Source organism: Podarcis bocagei (assembly GCF_964188305.1).
Source record: "Podarcis bocagei genome assembly, chromosome: 6".
NCBI classification, from domain to species: Eukaryota; Metazoa; Chordata; class Lepidosauria; order Squamata; family Lacertidae; genus Podarcis; species Podarcis bocagei.
In genome coordinates, this window is record NC_138130.1 from 17,748,607 (window position 1) to 17,760,770 (window position 12,164).

The window sequence follows — 12,164 nt, forward strand, 5'->3', positions numbered from 1 at the left end:
GGGCATAGGGACACGGGTGGCACTGTGGGTTAAACCACAGAGCCCAGGACTTGCCGATCAGAAGGTCGGCAGTTCCAATCCCTGCGACGGGGTGAGCTCCCATTGCTCAGTCCCTGCTCCTGCCAACCTAGCAGTTCAAAAGCACATCAAAGTGCAAGTAGATAAATAGGTACCGCTCCGGCGGGAAGGTAAACGGCATTTCCGTGCGCTGCTCTGGTTCACCAGAAGCGGCTTAGTCATGCCGGCCACATGATCCAGAAGTTGTACGCCGGCTCCTTCAGCCAATAAAGCGAGATGAGCTCCACAACCCCAGAGGCGGTCATGACTGGACCTAATGGTCAGGGGTCCCTTTACCTTTACTATTACCGGGCATCTGCTGACGCCTGAACAAATTCAGGAGTTCCATTGCCACTGCTGAGCCTGAAGATTATGGATACTGCTGTTTCTCCTTCTCTTATTTATTTATTTTGCCTCTGCTTGGTTACTTGCCCTCTCCAAGCATTGGCATGAGTGAGAAGATGAATCATCCTTGCCTTTCCTCCTCCTCCTCCTCCTCCTCTTCTTCTTTTTACTTTTCCTATGCTGATTGGAGCCAGAGGAAGGTGGCACTTCCATGGTCAGTGGTGAGAAAAAAAGTGGACACTCAGAGAGACATGGGAGCCCAAAACCAGGAGACTGCATTGCCCTGCGCCCAAAAGGAAAAGTGTCTTAAAATGGAGCAGGGAGCAAGCCCAGGTTCTGTGAACCACAGGTAGCACTTAGGGCCCACTTTCAGGCTCCCACTGTGAGCAAAGAGGACTACATTGGCCTTTGGTCTGATCTAGCAGCGCACTTTTTACGGTAAGTTTTGGTTCCATTCTATTTCTTACAGCAGGAACTAAAACTCTTGAAATGTGTCAGGGAACTGCCATCGCAGTCAGGAGTGGAGGAAGGGCTCCCGAGCGATGCCGGAGAGGGTCCCAGCAGGAAAGGAGGGGACTCAGCGACCGGGGAAGGAAATCAGCGTTACACCAGGGAGAAAGGCGGGCAGAGGCGGGCTTCAGAGGGATGGCTCCAGGACTCTTCGCCAGAGACCAGCGGGGAGAGCATTGGTCCTCCACTGCCCACACCCACCCTGCGCAGAAGACTTCCGCGCAGGGAGGCTAGGCGGAGACTATCCGTCAAGGAACTTTTATGTTGGAAGAAGTTCAGGAAACGCCCACTGACGGATTCTGCCAGTGACTGAGACAGACGCGGAATCAGGACTGTCCAGCCAGGGAAAGGTTTATCCAGGCAACCTCGCCGAGAGTGGCGGCAACTTACGCACGAGCAACTCCCAATTCCCATTACAAAATGGTATGTATTTTTGAAGGGGACAAGAGTTCAAATAATGCTTCAACACTTGATGCAGCACATGTATCTGTGTGTAAGTCTATTCATCAGTTGGTTCTTAGTATGCAGTGGAATTCAGACAAATGTAAGGTAGCCTTCCTTATGTTTACCCAGTTTTCTTTCTCTCTCTTTTTGTATTGAACCCTGCTGGAAACTTGTACATATGCCAATAAAGGTCTGAGAATCTGATCTGATGTATCACTCCCTCTACCTGAGCATGGGATTCCAAACATGGCAGAGCTAGCTTATCACATTTCAAAGAAAGGGAAGAAGTATACATTATTGCTCTCTAAACAGTGGACCAGTGTGGCCATTGTCCAGGCAAAATTGCCTAACTGCACCAATTGAGTAACTGTTCTATTCCCTATACAATATTTCTGGCCCTCATGGCCAGAAGAAGATATTGCAAATTTGATGATGATTGAATAGTTATATAATTGTGGCATAGCTATATAGCAGTGGTTCTGGGGAACCCTGGAGCTCTTTGGAAACTTATCAGGGATTCCTCAATGACAAGATGACTAACAGTGGGCAAAACTCCCAGAAAAACAGCTTGCTTAGCATCACCAATCTTCTCCTACAATGTGTTGAGTGTTGTTTCAGTGTGTGCAACAGACCTGGCCATCACCCCATGTGAACAGAGTGTTAAACCTAGCAAACTCCCAAAAACTCTCTGTTCTGTGGTAGACATGCAGGGAAGTCCTGCAAAACAAGTTCGTTCGGAAAAGAGTTCTCCGCAGGTGGAAAGTTTGAAAAACAACCACTATACAGATTTGTCAGCCACAGTCTCCAAATGTCCTTGTAATGAGTGGTTATTGTGACGTGTCCTCTTCTCTGTCTGTTGTTCATGGATGTAGATGTATAACATCCCCAGTTACAGCATATCAGAGTGGTTTATCTATGTGTCCCAACTCTACCTTGGTTTCCAGTACTGAGACTATTTACTGAGACACTTCCAAATGCAAGCTCCAGTGGTACCGTAGCTGGGATGTTGGCCAGCATATCTAATTGGCCAGCAAGCTTCCAGCAGGATGATATTATGTCAACAAATGTGTTAGAATCCAAAGGAGAACTCAGCTGCAGTCTCCTTGAATTTGCCAATGAACAGTGAAGGACAACACATCCTCATATAATTTCTTGGTGGGAAACTTGGGTGAATTTCAATTAGAAATTGTGCTGTTTTGTGGAAATAACAATGGTCAGGAAGAAGAGCAGTTGGTATTGTGTACCAAACTCCAACAAGCCAAGTAATCAAACTTCACCTTTATTCTACTACCCAAAAAATCTTGGTGGTTGGTCTTTGGGAGAAGGAGCATCCCAGAGCCTGGGAGTGGAAATCTAGTTAGCTCCTGGGGAAAGCTTTAGAGAAATCATCACTACTACACTTGGGGCTGATGTAGAGGCAGGGAAGCTGTGGCCCTTCAAATGTGTTGGACTGCAACTTGCATCATCTCTGGCCACTGGTGATGCTGGTTGGGGCTGACTGGTGCTGACTGGTGCTGACTGGACCAGAGGGCTGCAGGTCCCCCAACCCTGGGCTAAACTTTGCTCTTTATCTACCACGTCCAGCATACTCTTCAACATCTCTTCTGATGGAGTGCAAGAGATAACTGTCTGAAAAATCAGAATACTGCCATGGACCCAATGCTAGCCATACTCAGAGCAGGTCCACTGAAATCAATAGACATGGCTCCAACCCACTATTCTTTTTGGACCTTTTGGACTGAGTATTCTGCAGTGGTTTATTTTCTTTCTTAAAAAGAAATCTTATGTTTGCAATGTCTTTAAAAATATATTTTGCTATTTCACCCCCTATTGATTATCTATCTATCTATCTATCTATCTATTGATCATGAGCCCCTTGGGGACAGAACTACTAACATTTAGAGGTGGGGGGAAACTGTTGTGAGCTGCTTTGAGTTCATAGTTTTAATGGATAGAAAAGCAGACAAACCACCTCCATTGGCCACCTTGTAATGACAAAGTAAACTCATTCCTGTACCTAGGAAATTCTAAAGAAATTCTGTAGTCACCATGGCCAGCAGTCAGGGTTAATGGGAGTGATAGTCTGACAATATCTGGGAGACCACAGAATTCCCATCATTGAAGTTTTTGATTTAATCCAATTAACATGTATGCGTAAGTGAAAAGTAAGGAAGGGCAGATTTCTCTGCTTCCTGTATTGTTGCTCTGCATTCCTCCTGAATTCTGGTTTAAGTAGGACAATTTCTAAAACTATTGCTGGAATTGGAGCATGCTGCAGCTTTCATTAAAAAACAACAACCCCAAAATATGCCATAGCAAGAACAAAAACCCCCTATTTTGATTTGGCTTTAGGATGCTATCACATTGCCAGATCCCATTGGCTAGGTGGTGTCATCAAGAAGCCAAATAAAAGGGAAAGCTTGCTTTTCAAAGCAGCCTCAAGGAGTTGGTACCCCAAGCCTTGCTCTTCAGTTGGGCCCCGTCCACAGCCCACCCCTTGTGAAACACTGCTGAAGGTGGAGGGTGTGTTTGCATTTTGGTCCCATTATATTATTGATGCCATATGTCACAAGCCAAACGCAGCTTCTCAGCCACACATGGCCGCCCACCAAGTGCTCAACGTATAAGCCTCCAGTTTTTGCTGCCAGTTTGGGATTGCTATTTGTGGGCAATTTTGGCTCAGCCCTGAGCCAGACTTTTGGAGAGCTTCTGGGACAGCTGCCTCCTTGTGATATCTGGCAGTGAACCCCGCAGCGTTCTATTCCGACAGGGGACTCTCAGCAGACTCCTCCAGTGGTGCGGCTGCAGGGATCAATCTTTACTTTACTCAAATTATTGACATCCCGCTTCGAAAACCAATTATCAAAGTTCTTTGAGCTGGCCTGGAGTCCAAGACGCCAGCCCCCGCTACACACAACAGCGGTGCTCAAGCTTGCAGAACACCCAATCTTTTCCAGCCGTACGTTTTCTATGAGCATAATCCAGAAAGCTCCGGCACAAATTAATGAAAAGCAACTTAGTTCCATCTATTTCCCACTCGGCTGTGCTGTTTTCACCGGGAAGCTGTCACATCACAGTGAAGCTGTTACACACGCAGATGGCTGGGTTTCCTTGTAGGCATGGACATCTGCACCCATCCCTGGTAATCAGATCAGCACTTTCTACTAATTACCCTTTCAATGCACTCTGATTATCCTCAATTGTTCCCACTAGAAAGCCACTGGGGTTTGTGTTGCATTAGCTTTTACAAAACTGGGAGTGGGGAGATGGAGGATGTATGGACACGCAGCAGGAGCCATCTAAACATTCACATATATATCCCAATCCAGTGATTACAAGGGACATGAGGACTATTTGTCGAATTGTTACTTCAATCTCACTGAGCAAGGCATCTTGAGGAGTCACAACACAGTCGTGTCCTTACGTTCTCCCAAAGAACACCACCATTAAGAAGAAGAAAAATCATGGGGTCATAATCGTGATGACAGTCCGTGCCCCCAACCACAATTATAGCAGCAATTACCATAAAACGAATCCAAACAACAGCAACAACAGCAGAAAAAAAGGAGATACCTTGAACTGAGATGAAAGCAAAGCGGATAAGAAAGACACCTTATTATCACGCTGAGCTGCTGGAAACGATAACCGGATCTCGCTTATTATCAAAACTGAGCAGCTGCTCTGCCAGGATACTTTTGCTTACCCTTCCTATCCGGTGCCATGCCCACTGTTTAAGATCTGCTTTGGGGATTTGGTGACGGCTCAGTGTTGGGAGGAAAGATGCTGAGATGAATCGGACAGCCGTGTTGCGGCTCCATCTGGCAAATGCAAATGTTTCTGTGCCTCTGTAAGAATTGACTGACCCTGTGTCTGCACAAGCCATACTGAACCTCTAGAGGGGCCACATGGTGCTCTCTGCAGGTGGAGAACATCAGACTGGGGGCCGAATGCCAGTGGCGTAGAGTGGGGGGTGCAGGGGGGGCCGCCCGCACCGGGCGCAACATCTGGGGGTTAGGGTTAGGGGGCGCAAATCCATGGGTTAGGGGGCGCAAATTACTTGCCTTGCCCCGGGTGCTGACAACCCACGCTACGCCACTGCCGAATGCAGCCCTCCATGCTTCCCTGTCTCTCCTCCTCCTTCTTCAACCCTGCTCCTCTTCAAATGCTTTTGCCTGGCTGGAATGTGTCCTTGAACTCTTGCTTCCCTGGATGGAGGATGGAAAAACGTGTGTGCTTTCGCACAGCTGGAATGTCATCTACTGTAAAAAGACAAGAGAGGTCATCCAACCAACCAGCTTTCTAGTTGAGGAAGGGACTAACTACTACAATGTCTCTCAGCATCAACCTGCTTCTTCCTCTGTTCTAAGAAGTACTGGGATATTGTTATACTTTACTAGCTCCAAGACAAATAGCAGATGGGTGGGCAACTTTCAGCAATGCAGAAACAATAAAGAATCCTCTTCTTATACCATGGTTTTAAAAATTAGTTTTAAAAGCCTGAAAGAGTCTGAAGCACAAGATTTAAAAATGACATAACATAATGCTTATTTTGAACCTTGGTTCATGATAGGCATATCTTTTTTTACAGTCCCCCCCTTCCTGCCTGCCTGATGCTACAGCCTCTGAGAGCTCCAGTTAAGTGCCAGAGTAAACCCTAGGCAGTCAAAATCTCGGGGTCCTCCTTGCAAACCCTAATATGTTTTTTGTAATTTTATTTCAAGATCAAATCAATATTATTTTTTATCTGTTGTTGTGGGGTCCCTAAAAGGCATGGGGGGCATAGGCAGGTGCCAACTCTGACTACTTGGTAATCCAGCACCGACCCAGATCACACTGGGCTGCCCAAAGTGACCCACAACAGTCCAGGAGTAACTCAACCTGACTTGACAATGGCCCTGAATTAGCCCAAATCAGCTCAGGTCTTGGACCTTGACCAAATCTGGGGCACAACCATAATAAATAAAGGTGTAGATTATTGTTTTTATCTTTACAAAGTCACCACCAGACAGTTGTATCCAACAAACTCATCCCATGACTTCTCTTTGGCCAACAGAACTTACCCTCCTTGTACTCCCCTGGGGAGCCCCTGCCCCAATCTGCTTCAGAGGGTTGGGTAGGAAAAAGAGTTCCATTTCCCAAGCAGATATCCTTGTATGAATGGGCTGCAGCCCCTCCAAAAGAGTCTATCTTCCAGGGACAAAAGCCACCCCAGTTTCTGATTTGATCCCAGAATGTCCCACTTTTCCTTAGGACACCTCTGTTTTCATCAGAGCTCAGAGTTATGTAATTGCAGCCAAACTTTATAAGAAGTTCTCCAAATAGTTTCACCCATTCAAACATTTTCCCCCTTTTAGCCAAATTTTGTAGCACATAGCTCCAGACTGGGCTGATGGTAAAGAGCCATTTGTCCGCTCTGCAGTTATCGTTTTGCTTGAAAGAATTGTTCTGCCTTTAAAGAACACCAAGTCTTTCTCCTGCATGTCCAAGCCGTTATTCACTGCAATCGGCATTCACAGAAAGAGTACTTTCTTTACATCTAACAAAGAGAGAAACTTGTGTCAATTCTTGCACACCAGTGTACGTCGGCATCTGGCATTGATATTAATTTCCTCCTCTGATCTATCATTTTAGGCAGCCACAAAGTTGTCCCCGCAGATCAAAGAGGCAGCAGAGATCCAACTGACAAAAAGTTGAAATGGGACTTCAGAGCAGCAGCAGAGAATCATTCCCTTTAATCATAGAGTGAGCCCAAGCCCAGACTGTGAGGAAGAAGAAGCCCGGAGATCAGGAGATTCTCTGCCAGTTTTTCAAAGTTATGCTAGAACATCAAGGCAGAGGACACATGTACTGGTGTGCAAGCAGAGAAAGGGGCCAAGGGCCAAGTAAAGGGGGAAGTATCAAAAACCAGAGGAAGGGACATGTACATCTTATCTAGGGTTGAACAAAAAGTTAGAGTATTGGACTTTTTGCTCAGCTTTTTCAGGGCAGGGGAGGTGTACCTAAAACTGGAAGGGGGAGAGACAGTATTAGAGAGGATTTAAAAGTATCAGGGATGCTACTTATAGCCTGTGCTGGCTTCGCACATCTCAGAAGTTGCCAATGGTCGCATCTTCCTTACCCTAAATTCTGCAGGAATTGTGCCATGTCATGATATAGCATTGTTCTGAAAGAAATTGAGGGACAGAAATGGCTACTCCATTTCCTCTCCTTAGAAGCCCTCTTGGAACAGTGGTTTGCCTAACATTGTACCAAGAGAAATGCCATCCAACACAACACTACCATCAAAGATAAGTGCCCCCTGAAATGTTACAACCCCACTCCCAGCCATTTGTGAATTATACAATCATATTTATATGCAGCTATATACATGACACTCTGGGTCTGATCTGTAACATTTCCAGTTAAGTAGAATTTAACTTAGGGATAGGGAGCAAGTTGTTATTCCAGATGTTATTAGAAAAGAACTCTCACCTTGACTATTGGCATCCTGGCTGGGGTGAAGTGTGTTGAGTCCACCAACATCTGGCAGGCCACAGGTTTGCCATATCTGTTACAACTAATTTTGCTAGGGAATAATTTTGCCTGAAGTCCTAAACACAAAGGCTGGAATCAAAATATGCTTGTGCGTGGATCTGCTTTCAAATGTTTGGTCGGGTTCACTTGAGCATTCACAAGGTACTCTCATGATTACTCCATCGCTTCTCCGAAGAATTCACTGGCTTTTCAGTGGCCAGCTTTTCAGCAGGGCTGGCCGAATACATTTGCTCCCTGAGAAGAACAGCAAATGGATCCCTGCATCCTTGTCAAGATGCAAAATATCAAGGGGCAAGCCAAGTTATTTTTGGCACGTTGAGTGAGAAAATCACAGGAAATGAACCAGGTGGTGGCTTGGAAGCCCTGGTTAGCATTGAAAAAGCCCCCACCCATATATTTCATCTGGTGGTCTCCATCAATCTGGTGGTCTCCATCAATCTGGTGGTCTTCATCAATGGTCTCCAGAGGTCCAGTTCAGTGTATTACAATACCTCATATGGAAATATATAAACAGAAAATTATTGAGCTGTCTCCAGTAATTTATACTAATTTATTACTTTTAAAATTTATTATTACATTTATATCCCAGCTTTGCTCCATGGAGCTCAAGGCAGTGCATATAGTTCTCCCTCTCTTCATTTCATCCTCAGAAACCTATGAAGTAGGTTAGGTTGGGAGACCGTGACTAGCTCAAGGCCATATAGTGAGCTTCATGTGTGTAGATTTGAACCCTGGTCTCCCAACTCCTAGCCCAACTCTCTAACCCTGTCAATAGTCTCAGTATGCATTTCCTGGACATCTTACCCCAGGAACACTGAGCTAACATTATACCTTATATCTGTAAGACTTGTATCCCAGTGCATGACTTGTGCCATATAGGACTGCTTAGTTGAACTGGGTTTCTAGGTAGGGATGAACAAACATGTCAGTTTTGGTTTCTCTCTATATCTCATTTCCCCCCAATCTTAAATTCATCCCTACACCAGTTTGCATTTTTTTTACAGGGTCCTTATGAAAATTTATTAGCATTTTAGTGCAAATTTATCATAATACACACATTTTTCTATGTGATTTTTCTTAATCTACACATTTTCGCAAAGCATTTCCCCACAATATATGCATTTTAGTATGTTATTTTCACAAATATATGCATTTCTAGAAACACATTACACTGGTATATTGCTTCTTCTTCTTCTTTGGCAATCATTAGTAGCCGAGTAAGATTGTCTTCCGTGAACACGGTCTTAACACTGAGTCCGTAAGTGACTGTGGACGCCAATTCTGGATCCACACATCTTTCCACAGTGGGGACATAGGTTTTTGGGCAGGAGTTGATCATGGTGAGGGTTTGCCAAGTGTGCCTTCCTTTTAGCACGTTTCTCCCTTTTGTCCTGAGTTGGAGCATCTTTAAAGTCCATGACACCTTTGGTAAAGGCTGTTCTCCAATTGGAAAGCTCGTAGGCCAGTGTTTCCAAGTTGTTGGTGTTTAAACTCCTTTTTTTAAAGATTTGCTTTGAGAGAGTCTTTAAACCTCTTTTGTTGACCACCAGCATTATGCTTTCCATTTTTAAGTTGGGAATAGAGTAGTTGCTTTGGAAGACGATGAGGCATCCAAACAACATGTCCAATGAAGTTGATGTTGAAGAATCATTGCTTCAACATTGGTGATCTTTGCTTTTTCCAGGACACTGACATTGTTTGCCTATCTTCCTAAGTGATATGTAATTTTTTTTCAGAAACACCATGGATGGAATCTTTCAAGGAGTTGGATATGGTGTTTATAAGTGGTCCATGTTCCACAAGCATACAGTAAGGTTGGTAGTACAATAGCTTTGTAAACAAGCATTTTGGTTTCCCTGTGAATGTCCTGGTCCTCAAACACTCTGCACTTCAGTCAGGAGAAAGCTAAACTCGGAGAGCTCAGGCAATGCTGGATTTCGGCATCATTGTCAACCGTTGTGGAAAGAAAACTGCCATAGTAGGAGAAGTGATCAACACTTTCCAACATTACAAAGGGGTTGTTTTGTGCTTGTTAGTGCAGCACTTTGGTTTTTTTGGATGTTGAGCGATAGGCCAAGCTTTCTGTAAGCTTCTACGAAGATATTTATGATGTTTTGGAGATCATCCTCTGAGTGTGCACACACTACGTTGTCATCACCATATTGAACTCTATCACGGAAGTTATGGTAACCTTACTCTTTGCTTCCAGCCTGCCCAAGTTAAAAGCTTTCCATCTGTTCAATATATGATTTCTACTCCGGTGGGGAGTTTCCCTTCAACATTGTGTAGGATCATGGCAATGAAAATAATAAATATGCATGGCTTGACTGCACTGCAAAATTAAAATAAGTGCAGATTACAACACCCTGCTGTGTTTCAGTTTGCACATTGTTTCAACGAGTGCAAATTCAGCAAGTTCACCTTTAAATGTGAACTGAATCAAATTTATCCCCCATTCCTTTGGTGGGACACCATTTGTGCAGACTTATTTGCTATTTATGATTGCCAATCTGGGGCTTGCTTTTATTATTGTTTGAGACAAAACAGCAACAAGAGGATTGTGTAGCAACTGGGTGGCATTCAGGTTGTTGGGCTCTGCTACCCTGTCCTAAACTTGCATGTTTCTGTAGAAGAAATAAATAACTCCTTTCCTGGGGACAACTATTATATAAGTGGTTTTTGCACATTCAGAAAATGGAGAAAATTTTGTTTGCACCTTGTCTTATTGGTTGGACTGGTGGCTTGTCAAGAGTACAGAATTATGGAATCAGTATATCACTGTAGCTCCCCTAATGCCTGAGACATAATGGAAACTTGGAGTCAGAGCCAAACATGTCATCTCCAGTTTGGGTGCTTCAGCAACACAGCTGGCCTTCATCCTTGTAGAATTTGGCTCTTTGGAACGAACAAGCAGCAACAAATAAAAATGGAAAAGAAACATGATACAGAGATAGATAATAAAACAATGAAAAACGAGACAAATTAGTGTATGTGACAATATGATCTTCATCCCTCTTCCCACAAAAAAGATAGAAAGAACAACCTCAGGTTTAGGAACTAAAGATTCTATGAAGAGAACAAGGAATAGACAGACAGACAGACAGACATATAGCAATCACAATTACTAGGAGATTCAAATCTGAAACGAGGGCAAAGAATCATGGCCAATTATCTTACTCTTTTAAGAATTTTAGAATAAAATGAAAGTCTCCATGTTTTTTGAAATTGTGAGAAAGATGCACACGGAGAACAGAGCAGAAAACAGGACACGTCTGGCTGAAATTACTGTATTTTTCGCTCTATAGGACGCACCAGATGATAAGATGCACCTAGTTTGGGGGGAGGAAAACAAGAAAAAAATATTTTGAATCCCAGAAGCCAGAACAGCAAGAGGGATCTTGTGGTTGTTCTGGCTTCTGGGATGACCGCGCCAAGCCTCTTCAGGGCAGCAGGATTAGGGCTCCCCCTGCCCGGAAGAGGCTGCACGGGGCTAAGGCAGAAGCCAGGACAGCAAGCGGGATCGCTGCGTAGCGATCCCTCTTGCTGTCCTGGCTTATGGGATAGCCGCACGCAGCCTCTCTCGGCAGGGGGATGAAGGCTCCCCCTGCCTGAAGAGGCTGCGCACGGCTAAGGCAGAAGCCAGGGCAGGCACATTGCTGAAGGGGCGCTGCACAGTTCTCCCTCTCTGCGCAACTCCTCTCCTGCGAAGGAGAGGTGCTGCGCAGAAAGGTAGAGCTATGCAGCGCCCCTTCAGCGAAGCGGGAGGAGGAACAGAAGGGGCTCCGTTCTTCCTCCCGCTTCGCTGAAGGGCCGCTGCGCAGCTCTACCTCTCTGTGCAGCGCCATTCACCCCATAAGACGCACTCACATTTCCCCTTACTTTATAGGAGGAAAAAAGTGTGTCTTATGGAGCGAAAAATACGGTACTTGATTTAAGAATGGAATATTTCTCTCTCTCTTTTTGCAAGTTTCCTCAGAAGTTGTTGTTTTGTTTTGTTTTTAAGGCACTGGAATCCAAATCAAGTTGGCAAGAATGTATTGGCTGAGGCTTTGAAAGAAGTATTTTTATCCTTTGCTTTCTTGAGAAAACTCAAGTGAAAGTTAGGAAATATGATTTTGATTATTTTAAATAAGCAGTGTACAAAAGACAGAAGCAACAGCAGGCAGCTTAAACAAAATATTTCAAAATTCGGTCATGTATAAAAATGTTACATTCATACAAAGTAATCATTACCTGGACATGGGATCTATGTCTGATTTATACATTTACCTACC

General features: G+C 44.5%; 1 long non-coding RNA gene across 2 annotated transcripts; it reads right to left on the bottom strand.

The window, feature by feature from the left end:
- Positions 1–6,473: 6,473 nt before the first annotated feature.
- Positions 6,474–10,797, bottom strand: LOC308589747. Of its 2 annotated transcripts, none has more exons than XR_014009466.1 (3): positions 10,607–10,797; positions 7,828–7,938; positions 6,474–6,892 (listed from the first exon to the last, which is right to left on the bottom strand). It is a non-coding gene; the product is annotated as an uncharacterized lncRNA (long non-coding RNA). The 2 variants fall into 2 exon arrangements; XR_014009467.1 differs by having other exon boundaries at positions 7,828–7,946.
- Between the last annotated feature and the right edge of the window lie 1,367 nt (positions 10,798–12,164).